Source organism: Protomyctophum bolini (assembly GCF_963924005.1).
Source record: "Protomyctophum bolini genome assembly, chromosome: 9".
NCBI lineage: Eukaryota > Metazoa > Chordata > Actinopteri > Myctophiformes > Myctophidae > Protomyctophum > Protomyctophum bolini.
The window spans coordinates 14,358,694-14,368,262 of NC_137870.1; the positions used below are offsets into that span (position 1 = coordinate 14,358,694).

At 38.5% G+C, this 9,569-nt stretch overlaps 1 long non-coding RNA gene across 1 annotated transcript; it reads left to right on the forward strand.

Annotated features, from left to right (window-relative positions):
* The first annotated feature begins 4,083 nt into the window (after window positions 1-4,083).
* On the forward strand, window positions 4,084-4,433 carry LOC308321399. Its single transcript, XR_013964604.1, has 2 exons — window positions 4,084-4,193; window positions 4,309-4,433. It is a non-coding gene; the product is annotated as an uncharacterized lncRNA (long non-coding RNA).
* Window positions 4,434-9,569: the final 5,136 nt, after the last annotated feature.

The window sequence follows — 9,569 nt, forward strand, 5'->3', positions numbered from 1 at the left end:
ATATCAAATGCTATCTAAGTCTACAGAAATGCTATCTAAGAGGGTAGGGTAAGTGCTATGGGCCATGATGGAGTCTGAAAAGGTGGGTTTTCAGACTACGGCGGAAGATTGGGAGTGATGCTGCAGTTCTGACTGCAATGGGAAGTGCATTCCACAGTTTTGGAGCCAGAAGGGAGAAGAGTTTGGGACGTGTGGAGCGTTGTCCCGGCGTTTTTAGTGATGGTACTTCCAGGCAGCTTCCCTGCGTTGGCTGATCTGAGTGCGCGGGAGGGTTTGTAGGGTTCAATCATACTTGCAAGATATGGGGGAGCCATACCTTTGGTTGCTTTGAATGCCAGCATCAGAGTTTTGTATTCTGTGCGGACAGCGACCGGGAGCCAGTGGAGGGAGCACATGCGTGCACATGTTTCCTGGTGCGGGGGGTGACAAAGCCTGAAAGATGGTTTCTGCCAGACAACGTTAAGCCTCTAGATTTGTGTTTTGGCAATTTTAGTATCTGCTTGATTCGATAGGCAAACTGTGACAATCTTGGACTATATCAGAGAGGCTGAGTGTGCATACATTAAAATTATTAAATAGTCTTGTAATTAATCATTTGACAGGGAAATGTAATGCTGAAATCACACTTTATTATGGGATCACATTAGGGGACCAGGGCCAACATTCTATCCCAGCCAGACATGCCTACAGCTGCAAAATGATCCACCACTGAATATTAACCTATTCCAAATAATTTATTTGACAAGATATAGTGACACCAAGTGAATAAACCAAGCACTCTGCCACCCTCCCAGTTATACAGATTATGTTATGCTGTCAGCAGTGATGGTGACAGCATCACTAGCCACTTGGATACCACATAGCAACTCATTCACCTCATTCACTCCATACCAGCAGGGCCGGTTCTAGGCATAGGCGAACTAGGCGGTCGCCTAAGGCCTCAACCACTGAGGGGGCCTCGTCACAGGGAGAAGATTTTTTTTTTCATGTATCCCTTACATGGGCTACTGGCCACATGTGGTCCCCACCGCTTCTTAATTTTGATCTCAAAGTGCACCAGATTGAAGCATTTTCATGGCAAATTTACAATTTTTATCCGGCCCCCGGAATGTTTATAAACATTTGGGATTTGTTTATAAACATTTGGGATTTGTTTATAAACATTTTGGGATTTGTTTATAAACATTTGGGATTTGTAAGTCTCATGGGGGGGGGGGGTAGGACCACTACCAGTTGACCAAAGCAAAGCAGGAGGGGGGGGGGGGCTCTGTATAATATGTTGCCTAGGGCCTCAAAAGGCCTAGAACCGGCACATTTGGGATTTGTAAGTCTCATGGGGGGGGGGGGGGGGGGTAGGACCACTACCAGTTGACCTTGGCAAAGCAGGAGGGGGGGGGCCTCTGTATAATATGTTGCCTAGGGCCTCAAAAGGCCTAGAACCGGCACTGGGGTGTGTTTATAAACATTTGGGATTTGTTTATAAACATTTGGGATTTGTTTATAAACATTTGTGATTTGTTTATAAACATTTTGGGATTTGTTTATAAACATTTGGGATTTGTTTATAAACATTTGGGATTTGTAAGTCTCATGGGGGGGGGGGGGGGGGTAGGACCACTACCAGTTGACCTTGGCAAAGCAGGAGGGGGGGGCCTCTGTATAATATGTTGCCTAGGGCCTCAAAAGGCCTAGAACCGGCACTGCAAGTATGGGATGAATGTTGTATATATAATTTACACTTGATGTGCTTTATTAATAGATGTTATGGCTACTTGGATACTTTTACCCTGTGAGGGGGTGTGGGGGGTTTTATTGTCACTAACATAAAATAAGTAGGCCTACTCAGATTTTCCAAATGGTGTCAATCTTTTTCAGAAACAGCAGATCTACAAACACAACACATCACATTGTAGCTCAGCTTTTTTCAAATAGCAGTAACTAAAGCTGTCAAATGCTATATGAAGTATAACAAACAGGGAAAATAAAGTAAAAGTAACTCCTACGGTGCATTGTGAGCACTGCACTTTTTATAGTAATTGAGTAGAATAGTAACTTAGTTACTTTGCACCACTTTCACAGGCTAAGCATGAAACAGCCCCAAGTGTAATAATTGCTACAGTGCAGAGTGACATGCGTTGTCTTAACTTAAAAATGTATAGCAGTAGTACATCACACAGATATGTAGTCGAAGAAATATGGCCGCAGTGACTTCACGAACTTAAGGTCATTCCTCCTGTGTCCTCTCTAGCAAAGACCATTAGTTTGTATTGGAAAAGACTGAGATCCACAGTCCACCTCTTCCTTTGAAGTTGGATAGCAGGGAAGTAACAAGTGAAAGAAAAATGAGCTTTAATATGAAAATAACATTAATTTCCGATAGACTTTATTGGTTGTTTAAAGTTAACTATTTCAAAAACTAGTATAATAATATTTGAAAATAATGACATCACACACATTTTCTTTCCACTGTATAACAACCCATTGAAACGTCAAAGCCATTAGAAACTCTGTTAGATTCCCAATAACAATGTGTTCACAATGTGTCGACGGGTTGTACGCCCATTTTGAAATAGCCAAAGTATAGGGATGAAGTTGTGAATGTATGTTATATGTAATAATAATCCAAATTAAAACTAAAGTTGTCAAATTATTGTAAAATTATTGTAAAGTACAATATTTGCCTCAGATGTGTGAAGCAGAAGTGAAAGGGTTGAAAATGCATAATACTAAAGTAAAAAAAGAAATCCCTCAAATGTTTTACAGTACTTAATGTACTCTAATGTACTCTAAATGTACTCTAGTAACTATACGCAGTAACTATAGACAGTATACTTTACTTTACACCACTGCATGATACTTCATAATGTTTCATGTAGAGTTGCTCAGTGACTCAGATCTAGATGTAATCTATCTACTATAATGCCTATCAGTGATGGAATGAATAAGCAATACTCTATTGTAGAAATAGTCTAGAAATAGTGTAGAAAAAGTACAATTTCGATATTCAAAATGTACTTGAGTAAAAGTAGAAAAGTACCAAAAGTAAAAGTAGTCTACTATTTATTCAGAAGGTCCATTTCACACTTTCAAAGGTATAAAATGTATTAAAATCCTTTGAAAATAGTAGATTTACAAGCTCACAAATTATAATAATATACTAAATAATACTAAAATAATAATAATAATAATAATAATAATAATAATAATAATAAACATGAACATAAAAATAGGGGGCTGTTTGGAGGTGTGTCTATTGATTAAACACTAGATTTGGGTTTAGGCTACTTTGTACCTGCTTGATTTTATATAGGCAAGCTGTGAGTGAAAACAAACTTGGACTGTATCAGCTGTGTGAGAGAAGCTGTGTTTGCAATTAAACATGGAAGGTGTCTGTTAACGAATGCATTTATGGTGAAATGTGATGGTGAAATGTGATGAGCACAAGGAATTGAAATTGGGTTAGGGTGAGACACGTTAATGGGCTGGAGGTTGAGTGATTAAGTGCCAGTGCTGCTCCTACATTGAAGCCAGTGCCATTAAGACATCTGACATCAGGACATCTAACCTAAATCTGAACTGTGACCAAAAGAAAATACACCAACCCCCCAAAACGTAACTGAAGCTTAAGAGTCCTCCTGAAATTAAATTCAGTGGAAGTGTGAAGCATACAATGAAAATACCAGTGGTGTAAAGTAACTAATTACATTTACTCAATTAATGGACAATTTTGAGGTACTTTTACTTAAGTGGAGAATTTGCAATTTTCAACACATTTACTTTCCTCACTGAATATTAAAATAATGTATCTGACAAGTCATGCTGTGATGACTATACCAAAACAGGCACCCCACCACCCTGCCAATTGTGCTATTTTTATATTAAAGCCACTGGCATGGTCATAAACTTGATGTACCTCCAAGATGCACTATCCGGTGTCATTGGAATGGTTGGACTATAAGGATGATATTGCAATGTCAACAAGAAGGAAGAACCATTAAAGGCCATTCCTACTTTTACTTTCTGCATAGCATGCAATTAACAACTCATATATAAGCCTGCTGAGCCGGTTGACACAGACCCACTGCAGAGGTGTTCAGCGTTTCATTTGGTGAGTGAGACTTCATCTGTCTAATAGTGCTGACATCGCTGAATCCCAGGTCAACAAGCTGAGAGCTAAAGGTCGTGACTCTAAGGTAAATACATGTGCAATATCAAGGTTTATTATGTTGGCTGTCTAAGATGGCTAAGATTTAACAAAATAATGTATAAATCAAGTTGAATATCTAATGGCATGCTCCTATTTTACAGGGAAAGGAGGCTGCTGAATAACTTCTCCAATACAACTCACCATAAAAACAATAAAAATATGACCCATTGTATTCAAAAGGTCATACAATATGACCCATTATATTCAATACATTTCATGTATTCAATGTACATTGTATTCATTACTTCACTTTGTATTGTCAGGTTTGTCAGAGTATTCTGGTTTCAATTAACTCACACGTCCACTATATAGTATATACTATTTTGTAAAACCATTGCAAGGATAAATAAATGTAATTAAAGCAGCACTATTATGTAGCTTTCCTCTTCTACGGATTTGAACCCAGTTTCCTGTGTGTTGTGCTGAAATGTTATACCATTGATCTAATAGAGCTGGCCTGCTTGCTCAGGGGATGAATTGAATCTTGACCAAAATTCATATCAGATCCTGTGTCTAGCTGAGACGTGACCTTTGACATGATCTAAATGTCTCTAGAAGAGCAGGGAGACGAATGCTACGACCTCAAATATATAAGTTATCTTGTATTAAAGGGCCACTTCACCCCTTTTGCACCCAGATCTTATTTTAAATGAGCATTCAGTGATTTGGAAACCCCCGGTCCATCTCGGTAACAAGATGTGCACATGCACTCACTACAGTGGGGGGACACGCAACAGGCCAACAGCACACACACCAAGGCCCGACCCCGCTCGGTCATGATTGGCGGAAGGCCCCTCTCTATCCTGATTGGATGAAGGCTGGGCCACCTAGCCAAAAACAAAAAGAAGTGATATTTGCATTGAGTGAAATAAATCACTGAATATACCTTTAATGATGTTTAGGACACAAGAAACACTTTCTTGGGGTTTTTATGTTTAGACATTTTAGTCATGATGCCATGTTCAGACCCAAATTTGTCATGAAAATGTGACTCAATTCCTTTCTGGAAGTCAAGTCACACCTTCACGCAGCCTCCCCCTCTCCACAAGGAGGGGCAGTGCACAAAAGCATTATGGTTATTGTAGGAATTCAGCTATCCAGGCAAACACACAGACTTCATTATTTTTCTGGCCATAGGGTGCACATTTGAAATTGTTATCTACTACAAACACTATTAACATTGAGTGACTGCAGTTTCTTCCAGCGGTGAAATGTCCCTTTAAGTATAATGGTACAATCCAAGCTGTGTTTTGCCATTGCATGGCAGGCACATACTAATACGTGTCACAAATCTGTACAAAGAATATATATGACATTATTTGAAAATGTTCAATAGTTATACAAAATGAGTTTAGCTTTTGCATATTTGCGACTGCAGGTCGCAGTTTACTATGAAAACCTTAATTTCATTAGTCATTCGTTAGTCAAGTCTCGTGTCAATCAGTCCGTCACATGCTCCATATATGGCCATCTCCATATATTAAGATCGATTAAGGCCGTTGAGAGATTTAAAGGTAAATAGAAGGATCTTAAAATCTATTCTCTGTTTAATGGGGAGCCAGTGGAGTGAGGTTAAAATGGGTGTGATGTGGTCAAACCTTTTGGTACCAGTGAGGAGGCGGGCAGCAGCATTTTGGACTAATTGTAGTCGTCTGAGGACTGAGAGAGGATTGGGGGATACCATAATATAGTGCATTACAGTAGTCTAGCCTTGAGGAGATGAATGAATGGATGATTGTTTCAAATTGTTTAGGGGGGAGGTAGGGTTTGATCTTGGCGAGTAAACGTAGGTGGTAAAAACTTGTTTTAACAACAAAGCTGATCTATTTGTCGAAATTGAGGTGGTTGTCGAAAATAACGCCAAGGTTTTTTGCACTGGTATGGATGGTGGATGTGGTGGCCGAGGTTGTTAACAAAAGGGGTGTTTTTTTAAATGAATCCATATTTTGAAGATTCCTCTAATCTGGTGTGCAGGTGATAATATGCACATTACATGCATAATAGAATTACATTTTCTTTCTTTTAGTTATAATGGTCTTCGGTGGCAACGCCAAAACTGGTGTGCACCAGGTGGCACTGAATGAGTTAAAGAGGTCGATCCTGATCAAATCGAACTCTTTTCTCATGCATTGATAGTTTATTTAATTTTGATGTTATACAACAGTGATTTTGAAACAAATACTCATTTGGACACCTCGCCTTTCAGGTCAGGTTTTTTGTGTCCTGAAAGGATTCTGTTCCATGGATGGTTCTGGACTGGTACCGGAAGGTACCCAGACCTGGCGAGCCGACCAGGAATTCTGAACCCCCCTTCCCCCCACAAATGTGGTAATCTGGTTCTCTAAATTGGAGAAAGAGACTGATTTCCCTTTAGAACTGAATAGAAACTGAACTGGGAATTTTCAAGTTAAGTCACCAACTTAAAGGGGCCCCCATTTGTTTGTTGTTTTTCATGAATGTTTAAAGCTGTTTATTTTCTGTGTGAAGTTTAATAATATTTTTTCAGTTAACCTTTAATCCTTGTTTCCGGCTCATGTCATTGGTAGTCTTCAGTTAATTTCGGATTATTGTAAAAGTAGGCTAACTATACAGATGAAACTGCAGTACACCGTTCTCCCGGACCAGAAGTGGCAGTGCTGTCTCAATTGTGGGCGTGATTTTGTAGATTTTGTAGTTTATATAGAATTATATATAAACTAGAGAGCAGACTGCCCCAGCCATTCATTTCAATGGAGTCGTACAGACTTCGGTAGCAATTCACAGACCATTCCATAAAAACACAATTTGCACACAGCATTATGACATAATGCAATATCACATACAAACATAATATACAGGACACATTTATGTGAACTCCTATAGAAGCAAGTAGATGTCAATAACAATGTCCAATCTCTATTAACACTTATTAACAGTACAGGTAGTACAGTCAGAGGTTATGAATATACTATACCTGTATAGTATATGCTCGTATATGGTTTCTGCCCGACAGCAAAGATATACTATATTATAGTATAGGCAAGTTGTGACAATCTTGGACTGTATCAGAAAGGATAGTCTGTTTACAATACATAGAAATAGTCTGTTTACAATACATTAATAGTCTGTTAATTCATCGTTTGACGGTGAAATGTAATGCTGAAATCAAATGAGTGATGAGTATAGGGGATGAAAATAACATTATGTGAGACACTCTATTATGGGATCACATTCGGGGACCAGAATTTATTTGACAAGATATAGTGACACCAAGTGAAGAAACCCAGCACCCTGCCACCCTCCCAGTTATACAGATTATTTTATGCTGTCAGCAGTGATTCAATTTTATCACTAGCCACTTGGATACCACGTAGCAAGTTCACCTCATTCACTCCATACCAAGTATGGGATGAATGTTGTATCATTTACACTTGATGTTCTTTATTAATAGATGTACAGTAATGGCTACTTGGATACTACTTTTGCAATGTGAGGGGCCACAAACACATGGTCATGTGTCTTCTCTAGCAAAGACCATAGTGTGTAATAATATTTGATATCAGACACATTTTCTTTCCACTGTATATAACAACCCATTGAAACGTCAAAGCCTGCATTAGAAACTCTCTGTTAGATTCCCTGAAACACACAACCTTGGTTCTGGTGACTGGTGCAGATCTACAATGAGTTCACAATGTGTCGACGGGTTGTACGTCCATTTTCAAATAGCCAAAGTATAGGGATGAAGTTGTGAATGTATGTTAGACCTATATGTAATAATAATCCAAATATTCAAACTAAAGTTGTCAAATTATTGTTGTGGAGTAAAAGTACAATAATTGCCTCAGAGATGAAGTGAAGCAGAAGTGAAAGTGTTGAAAATGCATAATACTAAAGTCAAAAGAAATCCCTCAAATGTTTTACAGTATACTTAATGTACTCTAATGTACTCTAAATGTACTATTTACACAGTATAGTTACTTTACACCACTGCATGATACTTCATAATGTTTCATGTAGAGTTGCTCAGTGACTCAGATCTGTAATGTATCTACTATAATGCCTATCAGTGATGGAATGAATAATCAATACCCTATTGTAGAAATAGTCTGTTTACAAGTACAATTTCGATATTCAAACAAACAGTTAAGATCACTCAAATAGAACCCAGGTGTGGTTTTAATATTCAAATATGTCTTTCATGTGTATTTCTGGTTTCTTTCTTAAAAACTGAATTTTAACACTTATTTGAGCAGGGAATCAGAGCGCTCCATCTTTAAAGGGACATTTCACCACTGGAAGAAACTGCAGTCACTCAATGTTAATAGCATTTGTAGTAGATAACAGTAGCAAAATTTGAAATGTACACCCATATGGTAAGAAAAAGAATGAGTGTGTTTGACTAGGGTTCGACTGGATTGCTGAATTCGTACAATGACCTTAATGCTTTGGTGCACTGCCCCTCGGGGGGAGGCTGTTTGGAAGTGTGACTTGTAGTCCAGGAAGGAAGTGAGACCACATTTTCATGACCAATTTTGGTCATGAACATGGCGTCATGAGTTCATGACATCTAATGATGTATGCATATACTTAACTACTGTTGAGTGAGAAAAAACAATGTTGCACAGTAAGCAAATCCCCCATTAATCATTTGGGGACCCCCTTTGGGCTCCCAACCCACAGTTTGAGAACCACTGGTCTATTCATTAAACACACTAGATTTGGGTTAAGGCTACTTTGTATCTGCTTGATTTTATATAGGCAAGCTGTGAGTGAAAACCAATTTGGACTATCAGCTGTGTGAGAGAAGCTGTGTTTGCAATTAAACATGGAAGGTGTCTGTTAACTAATGCATTTATGGTGAAATGTAATGCTGAAATGTGATGAGCACAAGGAATGGAAATTGGGTTAGGGTGAGACACGTTAATGGGCTGGAGGTTGAGTGATTAAGTACAAGTGCTGCTCCTACATTGAAGTCAGTGCCATTAAGACATCTGACATCAGGACATCTAACCTAAATCTGAACTGTGACAAAACAATAAAAAATAACATCAAACCCCCCAAAATGTGACTAAAGCTTAAGAGTCCTAAGAGTGTGAAGCATACAATGGAAATACCAGTGGTGTAAAGTAAGTAAGTAACTAATTACATTTACTCAATTAATGGTCAATTTTGTGGTACTTTTACTTAAGTGGAGTATTTGCAATTCTCAACACATTTACGTATTTACTTTCCTCACTGAATATTAAAATAATGTATCATGCTGTCATGACTATACTAAAACAGGCACCCCACACCCTGCCAATTATGCTATTTCTATATCAGAGCCACTGGCATGGTCATAAAGTTTATGCACCTCCAAGATGCACTATCCAGTATCATG